The sequence below is a fragment of the Panthera onca genome, chromosome A1 (assembly GCF_046562875.1).
Source record: "Panthera onca isolate mPanOnc1 chromosome A1, mPanOnc1 haplotype 2, whole genome shotgun sequence".
In the NCBI taxonomy this organism is placed as follows: Eukaryota; Metazoa; Chordata; class Mammalia; order Carnivora; family Felidae; genus Panthera; species Panthera onca.
In genome coordinates, this window is record NC_138339.1 from 224,566,959 (window position 1) to 224,589,919 (window position 22,961).

Below are 22,961 nucleotides of genomic sequence, written 5' to 3' on the forward strand. Positions count from 1 at the left end.
ATGTAAAATCAGGATTAGACATTTTACCACATTTTATGAGGAATAAAATTTATGGTTTCTTGAATGATGCAGGGCTCATTCTCCTGCTATTTAGCCCTTTCTATGTATAAAGAACTATCAGAAACCAAATATCAACTGTACACACCTGAGAAATTTTTCTAACTTTTCCTTTTTTCTTATTTTCTAACTATGTATTTCTCCTTGTCCGTTGTTTATTTACGAAACAATAAATTGAATATCTCTCCCACTCAAAAGCTAGTTCCATGATTCACAAGTGGCCCTTGCCAACCAAGCCTGTACCTTCTGTCACTTCATGTTTGGGGAAATGAGGCAGAAGGTGGTGATCACTTTATTCTTATTAATTTCTTGAACGCACACCGATCTCTGCTGTTGGTTTATGAGGGGCCCTTATTTCATTGTCAGTAGTGTTCTATTTATTTGTCAGACTGCTGAGTGACTTTTAGGTCGATTCTTCATGAAGCATTCAAATGAGACAGCATCTTAAAGAGTAAGTGTCTTACTGTTGAAAGGTCATCTAGTCCAACCTCACAACTAGTACAAAAACTCTTGTAGCTAGTTGCTAGCTGTGTTTGAGTTAACTACTCAACCTCTCTGAACCTCAGATTCTCACTTGTAAGTGCAGATAGATTTCTACATTAGACAGTTAGCACTGCTTCAGTAGTCGTAGTTAAAACACCCAGTGAAATTATTGCTTGATCTTGTGTTGTTAATAAAGATTAGCCTTCTCTTGATACCTTAAAATAAAGTCTCCTCATCTGAGAAATTAAAGTATTTTAGTTACTCTCTGAGGTAAAAGAAAATTCATTCTCTGTAATTTTAACCATCTGTTCTGGACTTTCCCGAAGGGCTTAAAGACTGAATCTACTTCATCCACATGATTCTGATTCTTCCCAACAAAACTTTTTATTCCTCAGGCTGAAACATTCCTGGTGATTCTAACATTCTCAGATATGGTAGAGATTCAAGTCTTTTTCACTAAGCTGGCTCCTCTCCTCCTGATAATTTGTGTCTTGTGTCCCTCTCAGAGTATAACACACAGACCCAAAGCAGACAGCTTAAGCAGTGACCTGACTTGCACTTTTTGATGAAGACCAGTGAGCAAACACAAGCATCCTTTCAAAAGAAGCATAATTCAGAGGAAAGTTTTATTCATGGTAGGGATTCTTTTATCCAAGTTTTCTTCCTCAAACTTTGCTCCTCACTTCTATTTCATTTGGGTTTAACCACTTGAATAATCAGATGTGAATAATGAACAACCAAAACACCTGTGTTTGTTTGTATGTTCAGTTATATATGTGTTGGGTGAACTTGGACAATGACTCATTTTCATCATTTGCAAGATTCCTGCCTTGCCTATATCACAGGATTAATCCAAAATTCCAAATGAAAATATGAATGATGGAGCGCCATATAAATATTGTGCATTATTGATAATAGTAACAATATTGTCATTTCTACATTATTTTCCATCCTTTTTGAGTTTCCTTGCTCATAAAATGGGAAATAAAAACAGAATTATGTAAGGATCGATTGAGTTAATATGTATGCAATAGTATGACACAGTTCCTGGCACACATTGGTCAATAAATGTGAAATTTGTCATTTATAGTTCATAGATTCTGGCTCTCAAGATGACATAGCCATTTAAACATTTGCATGAATGCAAGTCATTTTGCAATCAGACCCTGTGGTATTTTTAAGGAGGTGAGATACTAATGTGAAAATACCTGAAAGGTACTCTCCTGCATGACAGAAGAGTTAGACTCACCAAATTATTTCCTTAAAATGAATGACCAAGGTAACCTCCTTCTCTGTTCATTAATAATCACTTCCTTTAAGTCTCACATAGGCACAGATCCGTAAGAGAAATCAAGTGAAATAGAATATATTACCTGTAGGTGGAAAAAGTGAGACACTTCTTATCAAATAGCACTTTGTAAATGTGCTGCTGAAGTGAGCACTATCAAATGGCACTTTGATTCTCCCAAAAGATCATTCACCCTTCCCATTCAGAGCTTGCCCTTCTAATGCAGCTCAACCTGATTGAACTTAACTGCCTACCTGAATGAACAGCTCACTATATCTCCTAACCTTTTTCTAAGTATATAGAGAGCGGACAACCATATAAATTCACACTCTGTCAAATTCAGTAGCCAATGTCTATTTGATGATTATGAGGTATTTTTTAAATTTTACATTCTTTTGGTCTCTGGCTATATTCCCCCATATTATCTACTTACAGTTATTTCAAGTCTTTAAAAAGACTGTTTTACAGTGCCTTGGGTGGCTCAGTCAGTCAAGTGTCCTACTCTTAATCTCGACTCAGGTCATGACCTCATGGTTCGTGGGATCGAGCTCTGTGTCAGGCTCTGTGCTCACAGCATAGAGCCTGCTTGGGATTCTCTTTCTCCCCCTCCCCTCTCTTTCTACCCCTCCCCCACTCATGCATGCTGTCTCTCTTTCTCTTTCTCTCTCTCCCAAAATAAATAAACAAAACTAAATAAATCAAAGACTTCTTTTTGGTATGGTTAATAACAGATTTTTAGTTAAACTTACAGGATTCTGAGCCTCAAATTCTCAGCCTTCACAGAAAAATGTTACTGGAAAAAAATTTAGAAACCAAGTTGACCTGAACCACTTTAGCTTCCAATTTTTCTTTACCACAATGGAAAATAGCATTTACTGTTATTCTTTTATTGAATATAATGTAACCACAAGCTACATCTGTTCTTAAAAATGTCCATGTCACCTAAACTTCTTTCTCCCATTCTCCTTCTCTATAAATAGTAACAATCTTATAACTGCTTCAGAAGAAAAAAGCAAAAAAAGACCATTACCTTAAAACATACTTAAATGCCCATTTCCAAATTCTCTTCTTCATTTATTTATTCATTCTTCTGATCAAAGAATAGATATTTATCAGATATTTATTGAGTATTTAGGCACTTTAGGGGATAACAGAATAAGTATTTCTCAATCCCAAATATGAAATGAGGAGCTTTAAATCTATTACCAAGAAGCTATGGTCTCCCAGAAGAAGGTCCTAGTGTACACATGATTAATATACAATTTAGAAAGTACTATCAATAAGAGCATATAGTTACAGTCATTATAGAAGAGCAGAAAATTGAAAGACCTTAGCCAGCCTCAGAGACCCTATGTGATCTGTTTCCCAATTATAGTTATGATTTGGGAAAATCGACATGGGAAAGGAGAGATTTGCCAGGTGACAGGAAGAACTTAAAGAAATGGAGATAGAAAAAATACACAAAATGTACAGATATTACAATTAGTATAATTAACCTGACTTAATACTAATTCAGAACAATTAGGAGGAAAGTGAGACAAAAAAATTTTAAATAAATATTTGTCAAGAAAAGTTGTATAACTTTTATCTATTTAGAAATAGTGAGCCATTGATTGCTTTCTGGTTAGCCAGAGGCTTCAGGAACATTAATCAGGCAGTTATGTCTTGAATGAATTGGAAGGGAAAACTGAAGTGAGCTATAGTTTGGATATGTACTGCAATAACCTAAACAAGAAGCAAAGGGAGTCTGTTAGAGGCAGGAGGAATGGAGTATGGGAGTTAGGTGGACACAAGAGAAATATAGAAGGTAACTAACTCGCTCTGGCAAACAAGAGAGTGAGAGAAAGTATTCCCATTCTAAACCAAAGTTATCCTTTTAAATTTATTACATGGACAAAGGTGATGTTGACTTATACACTATTCTAATTTATAAATGGAAAGAGAAGTTGTTCAAATTCTGAAAAATTAGTAGAGAAAGGTGATTCAAAAATCATAAAGAAATGAATTGAGCCAAACTGAGATGACAAAGTCATGAGAAAAATACAATGTGTACAGTTTTCTATTTTAGGAAAGAATAAGACCTCTGAAAAAAGACTGTTTATAATGTTAATAATAATGAAAAGAAGAAATATATACTGTAAAAGACAATGAGTCTCAAGCAAATGTTCAACGTGTATGTGACTTTCAGTCAAACCAATGATGCAGAATTGTTCCAGGCTTAATTTTGGACTTCACATGGTATCTGAATACCAAATACTAAAATCAGTAAAACCTAGACATAAATTGAATAAAGCATAATAAAAATACCAAAGTATTTATTTTAAACAGTACAAAATTGAGTATTCCATTCTTTACAAACACTGTACTTCCCTGATTTCTGTTCTCTTTTATTTTTGTAAAAAATGATGTAAGATTGTTTGTGCATTTAACTGTGAACAATGAAAAGTTCCCATTCAGCCTCATTGATATGTGTAACATTCATATTTAAAATCATTCCTCAATCATACTTCAAGCAAAACTATAAAGAAGCAACCTTCCACATATTCATCAAAGCCTTGACTCTTGAGTTCCTTCCAAAAAGAGGGCAGTAACAGAATTTCTTGAGTACAGTGATCTTGCATTCCAGGCCGGACAAGCAAATGGAAGAGTTTTTCTATACTTGGAAAGACTCAGAAAAGAAAGAGTCAAAGAAGGGAAACTGGGGATGAAACAAATAGAGTGAGAAGAAACAATATACAAAATACTGGGGCTCAGATTCTAAATTTACACATCTGCTTCTAACATGAACATACAAATGTTTTTGTTAAATTCAGATTTATATATAAATATAAGTTTTTATCATTACAGACTTAAAGAATTATAAAAATTGAAATGCAGAAGTGACCTTACAGGCACTCTATCATAACTTTATTTTATGGACAAGCTGTTGCTGTGGACAGATAAGACTATAATCTCTTCTCTCTCTCTGTTTTTTGTTGTTGTTGTTGTTGTTGTTAATAATATCAGCATCATTATAATAGACTCTGTTTTTAAAATGCAATGGTCTGGGGCACCTGGGTGGCTCAGTCAGTTGAGCGTTTGACTTCAGCTCAGGTCATGATCTCACAGCTCAGGAGTTTGAGCCCCGCGTCAGGCTCTGTGCTGATAGCTCAGAGCCTGGAGCCTGCTTCTGATTCTGTGTCTCCCTCTCTCTCTGCCCTTAACCCACTTGCATTCTGTCTCTGTCTCTCTCAAAAATAATAGATAAACATTAAGACAAAATAAAATGCAATGGTCTGTGTTTTATAGAAAGAGGAAACTAGATTTGAATATGAACTAATCCTCTGAGCTTTGGACATTAAGCCTATTTCATTACTACATTCATTGTAAGTGTCCCTAATGACTCAACAGCTAGCCTCTCTATTGGCTTCTGTGCATTTTTCATGGCTCGGACGGATTCTCTCTGCTTTCCTCCCTCCCCTTGTGTCCTGCTCACATGGCATCTGATTTGGGTCTGGAGATTTGGCAGCTCTTTAGCAAGGGTCTTTGCCATAGTTTACAAGTATGTAAGCTATTAATTTACTAGATCAAAGAATGGAAAAAGCTATAGGCCATACCACACCCCTAATGTTCGTCATCAAAAGTAAATACATAAGAATGGAGTATGATGATTCAAAAATATCACAACTGCAATTATTTCGTAAAAACATTATGAGCTAACACAACAGATGAAGTGAAGAATTTCCTTTCAGGGATAAAGAGAACCCATGTGAGTGAGTAGAAACATCTAAGACAAAAATAAACATAAATGTTAATTTAGAACTAAAAAGGCACTTTAAAAAAAGGTATGTTATAGGATCGTTTACCTAAAATTAGGTGAAAATGACTTTGGTTATTTATCACTAATTAAAATGTCAATATGTATGTCCTTCTTAGTTACTGAAATTATTTGAAAATAAATTATTTTTAGAAATATAATGTTTTTGTTTTATTTACAATTTGGGCCATCATCAGGAATAGCATATTTAGACAATGACAACCGTGTCTGGTTATGATATTTTTGGTCAAACTAGGTAACATCATGGTATAAATTAGACTTGACATGTGATTATGGTGAAGTTCTTTTCTTTTCTCCCACTCTATATTTCTGTTTAAACAACTGTGGAAGGGCAAAATGAAAATGTGTAAACAGTTTATTCTAGAACACTTGTAGGAAATTTTCTTAATGTTGGCTGCATTTTTTTTTTTTCATTTTCCCCCTGAAATGCAAGAGTGATGTTGGAGAAAGAACTACATATGTCAGTACTATTTTAGCCATAATGCCTGTAGGTGTAATTAGATTTCTTGCTTGAAATCCATATTATTAAGTGAATTCACAGCATGGCACTGCTGTGAGCAATCATCACCGAATGTCTACAATAGTCTTATAATGAGACACATATTTATATTAACACAGTATTTTATTTTCCAATTGAAGTTACAGTCTCCTTTTTAAGATCTATGGGTTGAAAAAACTCAAATCTTCTCCAAACATCTTGGATGATCCTATGACACATTGCCATATGTTAATAACATATTTTAGATTTTCCTGGATAAAGGCAGATTTTGTAAGTGTTCATAAATAATCAGTGTATACCACGAGTAAATGTGAATAGGAGACTGCCAGGGTTGTTAAAAGAAAAGTAATAAAAGTTGAAATATATGTACATAGTAGCCATATCCATATATATAATATATATAACATGTATATAATATATACGCAGAAATTTCCATTGTAATTGGATGAGAAAACAAAGCAGATGGCTTTGAAGTTCAAAAGATTTAAGGTATGATTCACTTGGTACAGCAAATGTCAAAGATATGTGGATCCAAATACTGTTGGCATCTCCTACTAGCTGTGTAACTTAAGATTCTTAATCTCTCTAAAAGTTAATTTCTCTAAAAAATTGCTTTTTCTATTAAAAAAAGAAGAACATCTACTTTATAGAAATCATATTCAGTATATAATAAATAGTATCATCTCCCCTCCCCACTCCATCCTGTTGCTCTGAACAACAGTCTTCAAGTTCCTTTCACTTTGACTAAACTTTAAATAGACTTCATGACTGTAAGTCCTGGTTTCCCTTTTTGTTAGAGCATTAACTTTAGAAAACTTTCAATTGTGAATTTTTTCTGTCTCTTTGATATGTAAATCTCCTTCCAGTATCTTGCCAGTTTTACAACCCTTTCTAAAGAACATAGGAATCATTCCTTTGATGTGTAATCAGTGAGAAAGTTAGGGAGACTTCCAGGACCAGTTCCATGTGTAAGGAGATTAGTCCTCATACTTCTTGCAGGCGGAGAGGGAAAGGAACCATTTAGGAATACTCCAGAGCACTCTGTTCTTCTTAACAAGGACTAACCTTAGGAAAAACCTCATTAACCGGGAGACTAACCTATTTGGATATGATCAATAGATTAACTGACCTGGGGGAAGTAAATAGCTTATTCCAGCCCATTCTAGCCATCCTATCCCAGCTAAACATGGAGAAAAAGACAGAAACATTTGTGAAGTTCAAAGTTTTACAACAATTCCTTTCGCCTGGTACATCATGTTAATAAGCTATCAAGAAAAATTATAAGACATACCAAATGGCAAAAAAGACAATTTGAAGAGACAAAATAAGAATCAGAACTAGACATGACAACGATGTTGGAATTATCAAACCAGGAATTTAAACAACTATAGTTATTATGCTAAGGGCTCTAATGAATACAGTAGACAGCATGCAAGTGTAGGGGCTAAGGATAGGCCACCTCAAGATGGTTCACTTTGGCATAAACATTTTGAGTTAAAAGCAATCAAGCCACAGCAGATTTAGGAAAAGCTCTTCAACTCCTCCTCAACTGCCTATCTCTACCAAGAAGAGAGCTATTAACAGAAATCCCTCTTTAAGTAAAAAACTTAACTGTATAATAGGAAACTTTTGTTTTCTGAACATCTCCACTCACCTTCCTGTTAGTGGTGCTTGTCCTTTCTGTGTCTGTGTGGATTCCCCGTATGTATGCTAGTAAACTTAATTTTCTTCTGTTTATCTGTCTCATGTCAATTTCATATTTAGTCCAACTAGAAGGGCCTTGAAGGGCAGAGGAAATTCTTCCTCCTCAACACAAAACAGATGAGCAATGTAAGCAGAGAGATGGGAATCTTAAGAAGAATCAAAAAGAAATGCTAGAAATCAAGAACACTGTAACTGAAATAAAGAATGCCTTTGATGAGCTATTTAGTAGACTAGACACAGGTGAAGAAAGAATTTTTAAGCTTGAGGACATCTCAAAAGAAACCTCCAAAACAGAAAAGAAAGATAATGAAAACTGAAATAAACAAACAAAAAAACCGGAACAGAATATCCAAGAATTATGGGACAACTACATAGAGTATACAAATGCATAATGGGAATACCAGAAGGAGAAGAGAGAAAGGAACTGAAGAAAATTTGAAACAATAATGATAGAGAATGTTCCAAAATTATGTCAGACACCAGCCACAGATCCAAAAAGCTCAAATAATACCAAGCAGAATAAATGCAAAAAGAACACACCTAGGCATATCATTTTCAAAGTACAGAAAATCAAAGATAACCCTGAAGGAAGCCATAGGAAAAAACACTTTACTGATAAAGGAACAAAGACAAAAATTACATCTGACTTCTGAGAAACTATGCAAACAAGAAAGTGGAGGTAAATATTTAAAGTGTTGAGAACAAAAAATACTAGAATTTGAACCCTAAGAAATTACCCTTCAAAAGTGAAGAGAAACAAGGACTTTCAAACAAAAATTAAAGAATATTTGTTGCCAGTAGAACTGCCATACAAGAAATGTTAGAAAGGTTTTTAAGAGAAAACAAAACAAAAAAAATGACACAGGTAAGAAACAAGTATATGCAAACATAAAGGAAGGAAGAGCATTGAAGAAGGAATAAATGAAGATAAAACAAAAACTATAATTTTTCTTATTCTTAATTGATCTAACAAAAAATAGTCCGTTCAAAATAATAATAGCAAAAAGTATTTGATAATGTATGCTTACACATAACTGAAATGAATGACAACAATAATACCAGGGACAAGACAGAAGAAATAGGATTATTTGTTACTATAAGGTAATCACACTACCCATGAAGTGGTATAATGTTATTTAAAAGCAGACTTGGATTCATGGTAAATGTATATTTCCAACTCTAGGGAAATCACTAAAAAGTTTAAAAATAAGTATAACTGATATGCTAAGAAATGTGAGAAAATGAAATCATATAAAATGTTCAGTTAAAACCACGGAAGTAAGAAAGAGTAGAAGACAAACATAGGAACAAAAAACAGGGCAACATTTAGAAAAGAGTAACAAACAAGGAAGACATTAATGCAAATATATCAATAATCATACTGACTGTCAATGTTCTAAACACACTGATTAGAAAAGATTGTCAGGGTGGATCAAAAAACAAGACCCAACTCTATGCTATCTATAAGAAACCCACGTTAAATATAAAGACACATAAAGATGATAAGCCAATGAATGAAGAAAAATATATAATGTTAACAAGAAATCAAAAGAAAGCTGGAGTAGATAGAGTTGATTTCAAAGCAAGAAAAGTGATCAGAGATAAAGAAGGGCATTACATAATGATAAAGGGGTCAATTCTCCAAGAGGACACAATGACCCTTAATGTATATGTACCTAACAACAGAGCATCAGACTACCTGAGACAAAAACTGGTAGAACTACAAGGAGAAATAGATGCATCCATTATCATAATTGGAGACTTAAACACTAGTCTACCAGAAATGGGCAGACCTAGCAGACAGAAAACAGTAAGGACTTAGTTGAACACAAAAATTCCCATCACTAAACTAGATATAATGCACATCTATAGACTATTTCACCCTACAATAGGCAAATATACACAATATTTCTCAAGCCCACATGGAACTTCCACCAAGATAGATGACATTCTGGGCCATAAAACTCACCTCTGCAGTTTTAAAAGAATAGAAATCATACAGTGTGTTCTTTCATACCACAATGGAATCACTAGATATCAAGAACAGAAAGATAACTGGAAAATACCAAATTTAAGGAGATTAAACAATACACTTCTAAATAGCACATGAGTCAAAGAAGGAATTTCAAAAGAAATTTTAAAATATTTTTAACTAAATGAAAATTAAAACACAACTTACCAAAATTTGTGGGAACCAATGAAAGCAGTTCTTAGAAATTTATAGCATTAAATAACTATATTAGAAAAAAAATATCTAAAATCAGCAACCTAAATTTCCACCTTTGGAAACTTATAAAAAGAAGCACAAATTAAACTCAAAGTAAACAGAAGAAAAGAAAGAATAAAAAATTAGATCAGAATCAATGAAAATGAAAACAGAAGCACAAATTAAACTCAAAGTAAACAGAAGAAAAGAAAGAATAAAAAATTAGATCACAAATCAATGAAAATGAAAACAGGAGACCCATAGAGTAAATCAATAGAACCAAAAGCTGTTTCCTTGTAAAGATCAATATAATTGATAAATCTCTAGCAAGGCTATAAGGAAAAAAAAGACAAATTATTAATACCAGAAACAAAAGAAGAATCATCATTTAAAATCCCACAGGCCTTAAAAGGATAATAAAAGAAAACTGAATAATAATATGTCCACAAATTTGATTACCCACATGATACAGACAAATTCCTTGAAAGACGCAAGCTGTCAAAACTCACATAAGAATAGGCAATCTGAACAGGCCAATATCTATGACATATTGGATCAATAATTAAAAATCTACCAAAACAAAAACACTAGGCCAGATAGGTTTACTGGCAAAGTCTACCAAATATTTAAGGAAGAAATTGTACCAATTTTCTGTAATCTCTCTGAGAGGTTAGAAGCATAACAGATATTTTCTAGCCCATCCCAAGAGGCCAGTATAATACCAAAATAAGACAAAAGATTATAATACCAAAATAAGACAAAGATGTTACAAGGAAAAACTACAGACTAATATCTGTTGTGAATATAGATGTAATCCTCAACAAAATATTAGCAAATTAAATCCAACAATATATGAAAAGAATTATACATCACAACCTAGTGGGATTTATCCCAAGTATGTAAGGCTGATTCAACATTTGAAAACCAATTAATATAATCCAGGCACATCAACATGCTACAAAATAAAAAATCACAATATCACATCAATAGATACAGAAAAAGCATTTGATAAAATCCAACATCCATTCATGATAAAAACTCTCAGGAAACTGAAAATAGAAGGGAGCTTTCTCAACTTGATAAAGAATATCTAAACCCTACAGCTAACATCAGATAATGGTAAGAAATTTAAAGTGGTCCTGCTAAAGATAAGGTACAAGGCAAAATATCCTCTCTCACCACTCCTTTTCAACATCATACTGAAAGTTCTAGCTAATGCAGTAAAGGGGGGAAAAAGGTACACACATTGGGAAGGAGGAAATAAAACTGTCTTTGTTTGCAGATGTCATGATATTCTATGCAGAAAATCAAAAGATCACACACACACACACAGAGTTATTGGAACTAATAAGTGATCACAGCAAGGTTGTAATATACAAAATTGAGTAGCCTATATACTAGCAATGAACAAGTGGAATTTGAAATTAAAAACACAATTCCATTCATGTTAGCCCTCAAAAAGAGTAAAGAAATGAAAATAAAATACTTAGGTACAGATCTAATAAAATATGAACACAATCTGTATGAGTGCCAGAGACCAGCTCCAGCAACCAGGGGCTCCCGAAGGAAGAACGGCGTCGGTGAAAATAAAACAAAACTAAAATAAAAAACTAGAAAACAAAAAACTAAAATAAAAAACTAAAACTAAAATAAAAACGGACACAGACAACAGCAGTGTGTTGAACTGGCCGATTTATTGTAGTAAACGTGGCATTATATATTCTAGTGGTTTCCTTGTAACATACGTCATCTATGTTTTTCTAACATTACCTAATTTTGAAAATGTTCCTATGTGTAAACAACCTTTAAGAAATAACATGGTGATTTTCCCCTAATTTTCCTGCATACCCTTTGGTTACTGATTAATTTCTTACATTATTCCATTATGCATCTGCGTTAATCTATAATCTACAAAGCATTTGCTTTGCTGTTCTCGTGAAAGGCCCTCCATTTCTCAACACCTCAAGTGGAACAGTTTCAGGGACATGACCTCCTAACCACACGAGGCCAGAAGAACAATGTGTTTGCCTCGGTCCGAGGTGCCAGAAAGGGGCTGAAAAAGCCTTAGAAACCCATGCCTCATACATTCTTAGAGAGACAATGCACCTAGGAACCAATGAACCGACTAGGTTCAGTCATCATCTGGAATGCCTCCGGGGGGCCAGGTGGGCCTAGGGGTTGAAGTCACCTGTGCCCAGAGATACACTCCTTAGTTGCCAGAGTGGGACTTTCAAATCCATATGTCTCTCCTTTACAGGCCCTCTTTGCTGGCAAACGTATGAGGGTATCCTTCCTGTAAGTACAGGAGTCTCCATAGGGGATGGCAAGGGCTAAACATAAGGCCGCACAATTTCTTGGAACCTTATTTTCTTCACTAATGGTTCTTTTCCCAGGGGGCCTGCCGAGGGCAATTCCCCAACGGACAATACCCCAGGTACTTTAACAAGGCCAAATTACCTAAAAGCGGGAGTACAAGAAGCTTCACTGTCGGCGGGCCGCCCTGCAGTCACCAATCCGTCCACAGCCCCAGCCCTGCCACTCAGGCTGGGATAGCTCGGCTTCCAGCAGTATGAGGAAAACTACAAAATTCTAATGAATGAAATCAAAGAAGATATAAAAAGGACTATGCTCATTGATAGACTCAGTATTGTAAAGATATCAGCTCCTCCAAATTTGATCTATAGATTCAATGCAATCCCAATCAAATTCTCAGCAATTTATTTTCTGGATATTGATAAATTAATTCTAAAGTTTATATGGAGAGGTAGAAGACCCAGGATAGCCAATGCAATGCTGGTGGAAAAGAATAAACTGTAAGAGTGACACTACCAGACATCGAGACTTACTATAAAGCTAAATCAATCAAGACAGTATAGTATTGGTGAGAGAATATACAAATAGACGAGTGGAGCAGAATAGAGAGCCCAGAAATAGGTCCATATAAATATATCCAGGTGATCTTTGACAAACGAGCAAAGGCAATATATTGGAGCAAAGGCAGTCTCTTCAACAAATGGTGCCGGAACATCAGACATCCACACGCAAAAAACGAGTCTAGATACAGGCCTTATTCTTTGCATAAAAATTAAAAATTAATTCAAATGGATCATAGCCCTAAATATAAAATGCAAAGCTATCAAACTCCTAGTAGATGACATAAGAGAAAACCTAGATGACCTTGAGTATGGAGATGACTTTTTAGACACAACACCATGTCATGAAAGAAATAATTGGTAAGTTGGACTTTATTAAAATGAAAAACTTTTTCTTTGCAAAAGACAATGTCAAAAAAATTAGGAGACAAGCCACAGACTGAGATAAATATTTACAAAACACAACTGATAAAGGACTGTCATCCAAAGTATACAACTCTTAAAGTCAACAATAAGAAAACAATCTGATTTTAAAATGTACCAAAGACATTAACAGACATCTCACCAAAGAAGATATACAAATGATAAATAAGCAAATTAAAAGATTCTCCACATCCTATATCATCTAGGAAACGCAAATCAAAACAACAATTAGGTACTTCTAGAATACCTATTAGAATGACCTAAATCCAGAACACTGACATCAAATGTTGGTGAGGATGTAAAGCAACGGGAACTTTCATACATTGCCGGTAGGAATGCAAAATGGTACAGCCACTCTGGAAGAGTTTTCCAGTTTATTATAATCCTAAACATATTGTTACCACAAAATCCAGCTGTCACATTCCCTGGTATTTACCCAAAGGCATGAAAAACTTATGTCCACCCAAAAACCTGCACAAGGAGATTCACAGCAGCTTTATTCATAATTGCCAAAACTTGGAAGCAACCAAGATGTCCTTCAATAAGTTAATGTATAAATTAAAAAATATGTCCAGACAATGGGATATTATTCAACACTAAAAATAAATGAGCTATCAAACCATGAAAAGACACAGAAGAGCTTTAAATGCATATTACTAAGCGAAAAAAAGCCTATCTGAAAGGCTATATACTGTATGATTCTAACTACATGACATTCTGGAAAGTGTAAACTTATGGAGACAGTAAAAATAACAGTGGTTGCTAGGGTTTGAATGTATAAAAGGGATGAATGGGTAGAGCACAGAAGATTTTTAGGAAAGTGAAAATACTGTCTGATGCCAAATAATAATGGAATCATGTCCAAACCCACAGAATGTAAAAAACCAAGAGTGAACTGTAGTGTAAACTATAAACTTCAGAAGATTGATTTGTCAATGTAGTTTCGTCAGTTGTAACAAATGTGCAACTCTCATGGGGGATGTTAATAATAGGGAAGCTATGCATTAGTAGGGGCAAAGATTCCTTGAGAAATCTTGTAACATCCTCTCAAGTTTACTGTTTATCTAAAAGTGGTCTTAAAAAGTAATGTTGTTGTTGTTGTTGTTGTTGATTTAAAGAATGACAGGGCCTATGTCTCCTAGTCTCTGTGAAAGGGTTGTAGTCTAACTTCAATAAGCACCGAATAACAAATACAGACAGCCTAATCACATAGACCAAGGTCCCCGCTGACATCCTTCAGTACTTTTTCACTAGCTCACTCTAGTGCTTAAAAACTTTCCTGCCTTTTGTTTTAATGGAGTTGAGTTCAGTCTCTATCTCTTTTTGCAACAGTCTTTAATAACATTTTTATTACCAGTCCACCTTGTCCGGTGCAATTTTACATTGACAACTCTCACAGAATTCTCCCTCCAAGGTTAGCAGTAGTATGACCCTCGCCTGCAGACTCAGTACTCATCCAGGACCTGACATCAATCCAGTCTTGAATATGATGTAGGGAAGTTAAGAAATCCTAGTTCAATGATTCACATGAGTCAGCCATAGGCTTACTTCAACACACAATTTTCGTAATAGGACTTCTACCTTGCTTCTGAAATAACACCTCACTTGGTTTCCACTCATAGGCTGTATCTATTGGTTTCTCTGGGTAAGATTTCTTGCCTTACAATCTTCTCCACTCCTCTGAGACCTTACTATTTCCATCTTCTAATCCAACTAAGAACTAGATCCCAGTTCATAAACCCTGTATTTGCTATGTGACAATTCCTATAGGGACCTTTATTTTGGAGCCTCAGCACCATCTTCTGCTGCCTGCCTGCTTAGAAATATCATAAAACCTGCTACCTGGATTATTCCCTAACATGCCTTGTCATATGCTCTGGAGTTGTTATTTGTCCTGCCAGATGGAACTATCGCTCATTACTTAGGTCTCATTTTGTGCCTAAGTCTCTCCTCTACCTCATGATTGGATCTAGATTCCCAGGGTGTGCTGCCTGCTGGTCAAGCTTATCCCCAAGCACCTCTCAGGTGACAATTTAAGGTTACAGTCTATGCTGAAATAAAATATTGCCCTAACTGCTAACATTGGGTCCAGAGAGATAGGCTCAAGTGTCATCTGTGTTTTATTCTAGGCTACAGGATGTAAAAATTGTGCTTTAACATTTTATTTCATCTTAGAAATGAATTTAGGCATGGAATTTTAAAATGAGTTGTGTTGGGGCGCCTGGGTGGCTCAGTCGGTTAAGCGGCCGACTTCGGCTCAGGTCATGATCTCTCGGTCCGTGAGTTCAAGCCCCGCGTCGGGCTCTGTGCTGACAGCTCAGAGCCTGGAGCCTGTTTCAGATTCTGTGTCTCCCTCGCTCTGACCGTCCCCCGTTCATGCCCTGTCTCTCTCTGTCTCAAAAATAAATAAACGTTAAAAAAATAAAATAAAATAATAAAATAAAATGAGTTGTGTTTATGGTTTTATATTCAATATAGGCATATTATTTTTATTCAATTTAGGCACAATGATTTGGAATATGGAATGCACAGAACTCTTTGGAGGATAAAGTGAAATTCCATAAAAGTCTTCCCAAATATTAAAATATATATTTAACTTACAAAGAAAATAGCAAGGCAGGAGAGACTAATAGAAAGGCCTCTGGGGCTCCCAGAAATAAAGCCACAGTATTGGATACAAATCTCTTTCCATCCGGGGCATAGAGAGAGGAACTCAATAAAAACAATAAAGGAAATAAAATCTTCCTGCTATTTTCTTCAAATTTCTTCTTCAATTAGGTCTGCCCTTAATGGAAGAGACAATTTATTTTCAGTAACTCCCAGGCTGCATAGATTTCCCAAGGAAAGTATATACCGCCCCAGAGAATGAACTATGGATATGCTTTTGGGTACCAACTCATAACACTACTAAAGCCATTCCTTCTGTTCTGCACAATTATTTTTATAAAAAACTTGGTCATAGGCATAGTGACACAGTGCCTGTGGAGCACTCTTCAACAAAAGTATAGATAGGCTCTTCTAAATAATCACCTCCCATCTCTACCCAAATCAGTAAGAATGTACATTCAAAACAATGATAAGGGTGAGATTTTATTATTTGCAGAATAATAATTTTACCCTGCAAAAGACATTTTCAATGTTTGAAGACTTTTTGCTTGTTACAACTGTAGGAGTGGGGAGGATTGTTACTGGCATCTAATGAGTAGAGGCTAGGAATGTTGTTAAATACCCTACAATACTCAGGAAAGCCAACAGAGAATGATCTGGTCCAAGATATCAATAGTGCAGAGGTTAAGAAGCCTTGGACTAGGAAAATCAAAGTCTTACTGGATGAGGGCTGACAAGCCTCCTGAGAGAATTCACTCCAAGGTAAGAATGAACCAGAGGGCACAGGGGTAATTCTGACTATGGCATAACATGTGCCTGTTTCCAAAACAGCCCCTCTCTCATTGGAAGCATTCCTGGATCCTGGAGAAAACAGACACTAGAAGTAAACACTGTTGAAATCTCTCACTGAAGTGTCAACAGAGTAGCATGATTTGAAAACCTATTCTCTGACAATATGTACCACAAAAGAGAGAGAGAGAGAGAGAGAGAGAGAGAGAGAGAGAGAGAGAGAGAGAGAATGAGGTGACCTTCCACTTTCCCCAACAACAAAAATTACAGTGCTTGGAAAACTCTCAGTTCTACCAAGATGAAGTAGCCTCATTCCTCCTACGTCCTCCCTGTTACAACTAGAATCCCTGGATATAACTCAACCAAAAAGTACAGGAAGACCCTGAAAGGAAGACTACAGAAATCTGACAAATTAGGGACCTCGGACCTTGAGGAACATCACAGAGGTATGTGGGTTCCCTGAGTTTCCTTGCTGCCTCCTTGCATCTCAGAAGAGGTGCTGTAGAAGCCTCCAAGCCAGAACAAGCAACAGACGGACAAAGTGAGCTCCAAGAAAAGCCTGTTTCCAGTAGCCAAGGGACTGAAGAAAGGGTAGCCTAACAATTTCAGCAACACCTGCTGTACTTCGGCCAGACACCACTGAAAAACCCTCTTCCTTGCCTCCACCCATTGCAGACCCAGCAGGCTAAGTGAGGAGCTGGCCTTCTACCTCCCACCCAAATAAATGGAAGCAGGCTGCATTCCCCTGCCCCAAAACGGAGGTGACTGTCCATTGCCAGAAGCAGGTGGTACTCCTGCTGGCACACTGTCAGATGCGCTGCGTGGGAAGGTGATTTTCTTCTTCATTTTTCAATCTTTTTTCCCCAGTTTTATTGAGCTATAACTGACCTACAGCACAGTATACAATTTAAGGTATACAACATAATGATTTGACTTACACGTATTGAGAAATGATTACCACAGTAGGTTTAGTTAAACATCCATCATCTCATATACATACAAAAAAACAGAAACAAAAAAAAGAAAAGAAATGTTTTCTTTCCCTTGTGATGAGAACTCTTAGGACTTCCTCTTCTCACTGCTTCCATACATACCATATGGCAGTATTGATTTTCCATCCACCACTCAGCTAAGCAGGCCCCATTTTGTTTGCTCAGCCATCATTTGTGTGTCTCTCTTCTTTTTTTTTTCTTTCTTTGCTGCACTTTCTTCTGGCTTTGTAGTGCATTCTTAGTTTATTTTTCAATATATTTATATTCTTATCGATGCATTTGAGGTAATAACCGCTTAATGTATTGCTATACTGCATTCCATAAATATCTTGTAATTTTATATTCTATTGAAAGGTATTTAACAGTTTATTTCCAGACATGTGAGGTTTTCTTTTTTTGTTTTGAAGCTATCCTATTGTGACTAGTTTCAAATTTTATTTCACCAAGGTAAGAAGACATGGTCTATTTGGTACTAATTCCTTAGAATATATTGAAGATTTTTAAAAAGCCCAACACAAGGCTAATATTTGTAAACATCATCTGCATGCTCAAAAAGAATATGGATTCTCATATTTGGGGATGTAAAGTTACATATAAAATACAAGACTATAATCCTTTATTTGCAATTCTAAAACCCAAAAGTCTCCATAGTTAAAATTTTTTAAACTTATTTGTTGGAAAAATCTAAGCTGACCTGAATAGATTCGTTGACAAAAACCTACCCTAACTGATAGGCAGGTACTTAGTGTCTTTTTTTTTTTTTTTTTTTTTTTTTTTTTTTTTTTTTAGCTATAGAAATACTAAGATTTGATCATGGAGTCTTGTGCTAGATCCCTCCAGGGATAATACATAGCATATGTTTTATATCATTTTTCATTATAACAAAAAAATCTAAATTGTGAAATTCGTCTGGTCTCGTGGGTTCAGATAATACTATAACCTATATATATGTTAGATTATTAATCATATTTAAGCCTTTTATCTCTGTTTATATTTAAATTTGCTTTGTTCATCATTTTCTGAGAGAAGTATCTCAAACTCTTCACATCAATTTTTGACTAATCTATTCTCACAATTCTGTAAGTTATTGAGTTATATATTTAGGGGTTTTTAATATTTGCTTCATATGTATTCAACATTTGTATTCTTTATCTATTGCTGCTTTACAAAATATCACACACTTTTGACTTAAAATAACACATATTTATTAAGTAGGTCAGGAATCTAAGCAAAACTTAACTGGCTTATCTACTCAGGGTTTCACAAGACTGAAATCAAGGTGTCAGCTATGCCGTACTCTCATCTTGAGGTTTGACTAGAGAGCAACCCACTTCTAAGATCCCTCAGAATGTTGGCAGAATTAATTTTCTTATAACTGTAGAATTCACGGAAACATGTTTCTTCAAAGACAGCAAAAGAGAACAAGAGATAGAGAAAAATTGACAGAGAAAGAAAGAGGCTGCTGGTTCACACTTCCGAATTAATGAAAAGCATGAGACTTCTTTTAATGAGCTCACCTGATTAGATCAGACCCTCCCAGAATGATCTCACTTTAACTTGAAGTCAACTGGTTTTGTGTGTGTGTGTGTGTGTGTGTGTGTGTGTGTGTGTGTGTGTCTCTCATTATTTCTTTACATTTATTTACTTACTTACTTATTTATTTAAATTCAAGTTAGTTAACATGCAGTATAGTATTGGTTTCAGGAGTAGAACCCAGTGATTCATCACTTCCGTATAACACCCATTGCTTATCCCAACAAGTGCCCTTTTTAATGCTCATCACCTATTTAGCCCATCCCCTCATCTAGTAACCTAGATGTCCACTGAAGGACGAATGGACATGGGAAATGTGGTATATTAATGCAATGGAATATTATTCAGCCCCCAAAAGAAGACAATCTTGTCATATGCTACTACATTGGTGAACTTTGAGGATACTATGCTAAGCGAAAAAAAGCCAGTCACAAAATATAAATACTGCATGATTCCACTTATGAGATATCTAAGTAGTTAACCTCTTAAAAGCAGAAAGTAGAATGGCACTAACTAGGGGCTGAGAGTAGAGGAAAAAGAGGAGTTCAATGGGTGTTGTTTCGCTTTTGCCAGATGAAAAAGCTCTACTGATCTGTTGCACAACGTTGACATAATTAACACTACTATACTGTAAAATGATTAAGATGGTAATAGAAATAAAGAAAATTAAGAGTACACTTACCTCGATGAGTACTCGGTAATGTATAGAATTATTAAATCATTATATTGTATACCTAAAACTAATGTAACACTGTATGTTAATTATACTTCAATTAAAAAAGAATAATAATAAAAGTTATAGGTAATAACACAGGGAAGCCATGAGTCAGTAGAGATAGCTAAAACAGAGGGTGAGAGAGAGAGAAGAAACTCTAATAAATGTGGGAAAAGTGACAGAATTTTTTAAAAATGTATTTTTAAACCTCCAGTATAATAATTGACTCATCAAAGAGGTAAGACTATTGAGTGAAAGATTGTTGAAAACAGAATTTTTACACGGAGTCAGGCTATCGCCCCACAAATTTCTTACGATTAGAAAGGAGAGAATATGCTTTTACAATGGAGATCTGGCATTTAGCAACTTAACCAAATGACAGTTGGACATCTGGTAATTATGTGATACAATAAAAATTACATAATATCATCTAGAATTCTCCCCCAAAATGCTCAACATTAATCTAATCATGAAGAAACAGTCAGACAAACCCAGAACGTGAACCATTTTGTATGACAACTGGCCTGAATGCCTCAAAAAGTCAATGTCAGAGGAAAAAACGGAGGGTGAGCAGAACACTGTTCCAGGTGGAAAGACACTAAAGAGACAGAACCATTCAAATACAAGAGAGGAATCTTGAATGGATCTTGGATTTTTTTAAAAATTAAAAAAGAACTAACTCTAAAAACTTTTCAAGGCCATTGGAGAAATTTGAATATGAGATGATGGTGTTTTACATTATTGAATTATTGTTAAAATCTCTATGTTCAATAATGGCTGCATAGGAGAATCTTTATTCTTAGAAGTCATATGCTAAAGTATCTGGAATTGAGGTGCCATGATGTGCACAATTTACTTTCAAATGATTCACCAAATGACAATTTGTGTGTGGAGGGAGAAAAGCAAACGTGGCAAAATCATAAAAAACAAATGGATCTATGTAAAGGGTTTACAGGTGTTCCATTTTTTAAATTTTCAAAATGAAAAACCAGGGGAAATGAAGAAACACAAGTTTCTACACTATTGTTTGGGGAAATAGAGAAGGGGAATATATTGTGCATGAACAAACTTCCCAAGTATCTCCTTTATGCATCTCTGCTCTTTCACCCCATTTCAACTTCCTACTGAAGGTACCACTTTTTCCCTCTCACTCTGTCTCCTTCTCTCTCCCTCCCTCCTTCATTCATTCCATCAAATATCCACAGGCAACAAACAGACACACTGACACACACACACACACACACACAACCTAAACACACATCCCTTGTAAAATCCATTCAGATTACTCACTGTCCTCTACAAAAACAAAAACAAAAACACAAACCTAGGTAATCTGCCCAGCAGCTGCATTATAACAGGGTACTGCATATTTCTCTGAGAAAAGCTAGATTAGCAAGGAGAAGAAAATGCTAAATTCATCCTTACCAATAAAGATTGTGACAAGAATTCATAGGAAAAATGAGGTTCTTGCTTTCTCATCCACCACATGCAGCCCCAAACTTTTGGCAACTCTATGGGACAATCTCTGAAAAGCATTTGATGGCCAACTGGAAGTTGAGAAGGTTGACCTTCAAACACTGCCAAGACCCTGACCAACTGGCTTGGAATTTATTTCAGTTTAAAAGTTTGCCACAGTAGCAAAGCAGGCAAAGAGCTGATTAAAGAATTTAACAGACTCAGGGAACTCCAAACACACAAAATTAAACCTTCAGGTAGTACAAAATTCTTAAAGTGGCCTCTGTGCTAATGGTGCAGAATGATAAATACTCAGGCATATGCCTCTTATATCCTATAGACTGTGAATGATGTCTAGATCGGGAAGAGGAAAAGCAACCTCACTGTGGGCAGAACATAATGATTAGGAAGGACTATGTAGTCTAAAGATGTTTGGTTAAGAAAATACTAGGCCTTAGAGTCAAAATCTTTAATGATAAAGTAAACTAAGTTTACCACAAGCTTAGTTTGCTATGCTCTTTCTTCCCTAATAATAGTCAATAGTACTAATGCATAAAAGGCCAAGAGTTTTATATGATACTTATTTTTCTTGGCTTTGAGACATCCACATTTATAGACATGGGACCCACAGGGTCATTTAGAGTTGGAAATTATCTTCTGTCCTTGTTGGCTTTCTTTTGCTATGTGTGAGACAATGCTAAACTTCTTTTAAAGCCACTTTAGTCATCTAGGAAAAGAATGGTGTGGTAATTAGCTATTTTCTTTCAGTAAAACCCAAATCTGCCAACTTCACAAGCTAAGCCTTCATAAGAAGTACAAAGTATTCAAAGCTATGGGTGTTTCCCTACATTTCTGGTACAAACATTTCTCACAAATTATTCTTGTGACACAATGCAAAAAGTATGCCCTAAAGGAGCAAACCCTGGTTGATTTAAGGACTGATTATTATTGCTCTACACTCTCAGTGTCTATGTGGTCTTGTCTGCCAATTTATTCTGTTCCAAAGTTTCATCTATGTGGCTGAAGAAACATTTGTAAAGCAGTTGATTCAGATGCCACACAAACAGCATAGGGCAAAAGAGCAAATTAGCAGTAAGTTTAGCAAATAGAATATAACAGCAATCTCCCATAAACATAACAACCCCCCCCAAACAATGAAAATAAGACAGAAAAATATAACTATCGAAAATAAGCATAAAATGAAATGATCACCAATTAACTCTAAGTGGAACTGAATGACTTCTAAGATGCTGATCAGAGAAAACTTCCCCTTATTGAAGATAAAAGGAAATGTTTCCAAGAAAAAATATGGTGTTCTACCCTATTGCTATTCAGAATTATGATGGATAAAGACTAGCAAGAGGTTGGTGCTATCCTGTAGATAGGAAAAGTTGACACTTGGGGTTCATCCTCATATAATATGCTTATTTTTAAAGCAGTATTTACAAAGTAATTAAGTGGAGAAGTGCAATTATCAGGCTCGTGTGTTCATCTTAAATTATTTCAACTCTCCAATTTAT

General features: G+C 35.4%; 1 long non-coding RNA gene across 1 annotated transcript in view; it reads right to left on the bottom strand.

Moving 5' to 3' along the window:
- LOC132682161 (uncharacterized) overlaps positions 1 to 22,961 on the bottom strand; it is a 238,183-nt gene that overhangs the window by 42,186 nt on the left and 173,036 nt on the right. The gene's annotated exons all lie outside the window — the stretch shown is intronic.